At 43.4% G+C, this 5,574-nt stretch overlaps 1 non-coding gene across 1 annotated transcript; it reads right to left on the bottom strand.

The window, feature by feature from the left end:
• Positions 1–460: 460 nt before the first annotated feature.
• On the bottom strand, positions 461–567 carry LOC145080706 (small nucleolar RNA R71). The gene has a single exon (XR_013695296.1). It is a non-coding gene; the product is annotated as a small nucleolar RNA R71 (small nucleolar RNA).
• Positions 568–5,574: the final 5,007 nt, after the last annotated feature.

The following is a 5,574-nucleotide window of genomic DNA, read 5'->3' on the forward strand; positions in this document are numbered from 1 at the left end:
CGAGTACGAGACCGAAGAAGAAGAGGACCCGACATACGAGCACGAAACCGAATCCGAGGAAGAGTTAGCTGTCACAATGGATAACATTGATGAAATCCCCATGGGAGAATGGAAGAAGAGGATGCGAGACGACACCAGCCCGGGACTTGTGCAACCCGCAATTCCCGCGACTGCTACCTTCGAGCTAAAGGGTCATATCCTAGCTTTACTTAAGGAAATACCCTTTTATGGAAAAGACCATGAAGATGCCTACAAACACTTGGATGAAGTCAATGATGTAGCTGATTACTTTAATGTTCCAAATGTGCCCCACGAGACTCAGCTACTTCGTATGCTTCCGGTGACATTCAAAGGTGCTGCAAAAGACTGGCTCAAATCACTTCTCCCCGGATCAGTCACCACTTGGGCCAAGATGAAAGAAGAATTCATTGATCACTTCTGCCCACCTTCCAATATAGCCAAGTTGAAGAAGGCCATAGCTAACTTTGAACAACAAGCTGGAGAGTCTCTATATGAAGCTTGGGAAAGATACAAGAGCTTACTAAGAAACTGCCCACACCATGACCTCAACAGCCAGCAAGAAGTATCCATCTTCTATGATGGAGTCAATGTCACAACCAGGCAGTTACTAGACTCGCAAGGCCCGCTCACAAAGAAGCCACCCCCAGTGATCAAAGAATTGATTGAAGAATTCTCTAAACACTCTAGAGAATACCACAACCCTAGGCATGATGTCACTAGGGGAGCTGCCTATGCAACTACTGAAGACTTATCCGCGGTCATGGCTATGTTAAAAACCATGGATAGGAGGACGGATAAAATGGATCAAACAATCCATGCTATTCGGGTGGGTTGTGAAAACTGCAATGGGCCTCACCTCACTAGAGATTGTGATTTAGATGAAAATGGCAACAAGAAGGCGCAAGTGTGTTACTCAAGTGGAGACCGATATGATGAAGACTGGCGAAGACAAAAGAAAGATTGGCTCCCTTATGAAGAGTACAAGAAAGCCAAGGAGGAAAGGTTTAGGCAAAAAGGGAGAGGGTTATACCAAAAGGAGGAGCCGGTGCAAGAAAAGAAGCCAAGCTTGGAAGAAATGCTCACAAAATTTGTAGCTGCTTCAGAAAAAAGACACAGTGACCATGATGCTGCAATTCAAGAAACAAGGACCATGCTAAGGAACCAGCAAGCATCTATTCACAATATAGAGACACAGCTTGGGCAACTTGCTCAACAAATCAACCAAAGATCACCGGGTGAACTCCCTAGCAAAACTGAAAACAACCCACGAGGCGCGCAAATAAACATTGTCACAACAAGAAGTGGGAAGATAATCACCCCCTGGCACCTATTCAGACTGAGAAATCACAGAAGGAGGAGGCAGAAAAGCAAGCAGAAAACCAAGAATTACACTCTGATAGCCCTACTCGCCGAGTACCACGTATGGACTCGGCGAGTACATCACAAAAACCCACCACACAGGCTTCTGAAAAACTTTACCAGCCTCCCATGCCATACCCAACCCGAGCGAAGAAGGAGAAGCAGGAAGAGGAGTACCAGAAGTTTCTAGATCACATCAAGACTCTTCAAATCAACATACCATTCATTGAAGCCGTCATGCAAATGCCCAAATATGCAAAGTTCCTTAAGGAACTTCTCACAAATAGAAAGAAGATGGAAGAAGTGAAGAAGGTGGTACTCAATGAAAACTGCTCAGCTGCTATGCTAAATAGGCTACCAAAGAAGAAAGGCGACCCGGGGAGCTTGACCTTACCTTGCCAATTTGGCAACTTGACCACCATATATGCCTTAGCTGATTCGGGAGCAAGTGTGAATCTAATGCCTTATTCATTCTTCAAGAAGCTAGATCTCCCGGAACCAAGGCCAATTCGCATGGCAATACACTTGGCCAACAAAACAGTCACTTTTCCAAGAGGCATATGCGAAGACATACTAGTCAAGGTGGATAAATTTGTCTTTCCGGCTGATTTCATCATTCTAGACATGGAGGCGGATCCACAAGTACCAATCATCCTTGGAAGGCCCTTCCTCAACACGGCCAGCGCTATAGTAGACATGAGAGACTCAAAGCTCACCTTGCGGGTCGGGGACGATTCAGTAACATTCGGGGTGGACCAAGCTATGAAGTATCCAAGGACCAGTGACGACACAACATTCTCAATCGACATGCTTGATGAACTATTGGAGGAAGACATACCTGAAGATTCCAGCAAGTTTGGAGCTTTAGATGAAGCATTTGATCCAGAAAAAGATCTACTAGAAATTGAAAGACAATTGGAAGAAGCGGAGTATGAAGAACTAATGAAGCAATCTGACAGCCCTACTCGCTGAGTAGGGCCGATCTACTCGCCGAGTATATCTGAAGAAAAGTCAGAATTCGTGATTGCAGCCACCAACTCGCCGAGTACCTCACCTCCACTCGGCGAGTCCAACAGTCAGAGCCCAAAATCAGAGCTGAAAACTTTACCAGATCATTTGGAGTATGCGTTTCTCGAGGAAGGCAACCAAAAGCCAGTAATTATAGCCTTTGACCTGACCAATTCTGAAAAAGAAGAACTCGTGCAAGTATTGAAGAAGCGAAAACAGGCCATAGCATGGAGCATCACCGACATCAAGGGAATAAGTCCATCCTATTGCTCCCATAAGATCAACTTGGAAGAAGGAGCAAAGCCGGTTGTACAACACCAAAGAAGACTGAACCCGAATATGCAAGAAGTAGTCAAGAAGGAAGTGGTCAAGCTCTTAGATGCGGGAATTATATATTCCATTTCCGACAGTCCATGGGTGAGTCCGGTCCAAGTGGTGCCCAAGAAAGGAGGGATGACGGTCATAACCAATGAAAAGAACGAGCTAATTCCGACACGAACGGTAACCGGTTGGAGAGTGTGCATCGATTATCGAAAGCTAAACGATGCCACTCGTAAAGACCATTTTCCCTTACCTTTTGTTGATCAAATGCTAGAAAGATTATCGGGCCATAGCTATTATTGTTTTCTAGATGGATTTTCGGGGTATTTTCAAATACCCATAGACCCAATGGACCAAGAAAAGACCACATTCACTTGCCCAAGTGGGACTTTTGCTTATAGACGCATGCCTTTTGGGTTATGCAATGCACCCGCGACTTTTCAAAGGTGCATGACCGCTATATTCCACGATATGGTGGAAAAATTCATGGAAGTTTTTATGGACGATTTTTCCGTTTTTGGATCATCTTTCCATGATTGTCTCACTAATCTTGACTTAATGCTTGCTAGGTGTGAAAAAACCGACTTGGTACTCAATTGGGAGAAATTTCATTTTATGGTCAAGGAGGGTATAGTGTTGGGCCACAAGATTTCCAAAATGGGAATTGAAGTGGATAGGGCAAAGATAGACACTATTGCCAAATTACCCCCACCAACCAATGTGAAGGGCATTAGGAGTTTTCTAGGACACGCGGGTTTTTACCGGCGTTTCATAAAAGATTTTTCCAAAATAACTAGACCTCTAACACAACTACTACTAAAAGATGCACCATTTAATTTCACTAAAGAGTGTTTAGAGGCATTTGAATTTTTAAAGGAAAAATTAACTAATGCCCCGATCATTATTGCACCAAATTGGAACTTACCTTTTGAAATTATGTGTGATGCTAGTGACCATGCATTAGGAGCTGTCCTTGGTCAAAGGGTTGATAAGCACTTTCAACCCATATATTATGCTAGTAAGACTCTAAACCCAGCCCAAGAAAATTACACCACCACTGAAAAAGAATTACTAGCTGTGGTGTATGCCTTTGACAGATTCCGCCCTTATCTGGTTTTATCCAAAACTACTGTTTTTACTGACCACTCGGCTATCAAGTATTTATTTTCCAAACAGGATGCCAAGCCAAGACTAATACGACGGGTGTTGCTTCTTCAAGAATTTGACATAGCGATAAGAGACAAGAAGGGAATGGAGAATGTGGCAGCCGACCACTTGTCAAGACTTGAGAACCCGCAGTTGCAAGAAGATATAGTAGGAGACGACTTCCCGGATGAGTACATCATGGTGTCAGTGGGAGAAGAGCCATGGTTCGCAGACATAGCTAACTATTTAGCTACAAATTACATCCCGAAGGACTATAGCAGTCAACAAAAGAAGAAATTCTTTGCTGAAATCAAATATTACTATTGGGATGACCCATACCTCTTCCGAAGCTGTGCGGATGGTATCATACGAAGATGTGTGCTCGGGAAGGAAAGCCGGAGAATACTAGAACATTGTCATAGCGGGCCCACGGGAGGACATCATGGAGCACACTACACGGCGAAGAAGATCTTTGACATTGGGTTTTATTAGCCAACAATTTTTAAAGATGCAACCCAATTTGTCAAAGAATGTGATGCTTGTCAAAGAGTGGGAGATATTTCATCCCGAAATGAAATGCCACAACATAGTATCCAAGTGTGCGAGGTGTTTGATGTGTGGGGAATTGACTTCATGGGACCATTTCCCATGTCTAAAGGAAACAAATACATACTAGTGGCGGTGGACTACGTATCTAAGTGGGCGGAAGCACAAGCATTACCAACAAATGACGGACGGGTGGTAGTACGATTTTTAAAGAAACTATTTTCACGGTTTGGAGTCCCGAAAGCTCTTATTAGTGACCGAGGCACACATTTTGCCAATGATCAATTGGAAAAACTGTTAAAGAAATATGGGGTCACCCATAAGTTTTCCACATCATACCATCCACAAACTAGTGGACAAACCGAAGTAACAAATCGAGCCTTAAAGCGAATTTTGGAGAAATCGGTTGGGAGCAATCGCAAGGAATGGTCGGATAAGCTAGATGATGCACTTTGGGCCTTTCGTACAGCTTTCAAAACACCTATTGGTACCACACCATATAGGTTAGTTTATGGGAAGCAATGCCATTTACCGGTGGAGCTAGAACACAAGGCGTTTTGGGCATTAAAGAGTTGTAACTTCAACATGGATGAACTAAAGAGTAACTGGTTAATGAAAATGAATGCTCTTGAAGAACTAAGGAATGATGCATACTCCAGCTCATGGCTATATAAAGAGAAGACTAAGATGTGGCATGACAAGAGGATCAAAGATAAACAAATTCATGAAGGTCAAAAAGTGTTGCTCTTTAACTCAAGACTAAAGCTTTTCTCGGGAAAACTCAAGTCCAGGTGGGATGGTCCTTTTGTAGTGAAGACGGTGTTTCCACATGGTGCCATAGAGCTATTATCAAGAGATGGCACGCCTTTCAAGGTCAATGGTCATAGGGTTAAAACATATGAAGAAGGAGTCCCCCGTAATGAAGGAATGGAAGAATTGTTGTTGCTGGAAAAGAATGCAGCCACGTAGAAGGGGAGGAGTCCAGCTAATGACTCCCTAAAAAGAAGCGCTTCTCGGGAGGCAACCCGAGTCTCAAGTTTGCATTTTCCTTCCTTTTCTTTTACTTTATTTTTTCTTTTCTTCATTTATTTTGAGAACATCGCTGCTTGAGGACAAGCAATACTTAGAGTGTGGGGTGGAGGGTTTAAAAAGGAGAAAATACATAAATTCTTT

Source organism: Lactuca serriola, chromosome 1 (genome assembly GCF_051521515.1).
Source record: "Lactuca serriola cultivar US96UC23 chromosome 1, Lser_US96UC23_V15, whole genome shotgun sequence".
Classification (NCBI taxonomy): domain Eukaryota; kingdom Viridiplantae; phylum Streptophyta; class Magnoliopsida; order Asterales; family Asteraceae; genus Lactuca; species Lactuca serriola.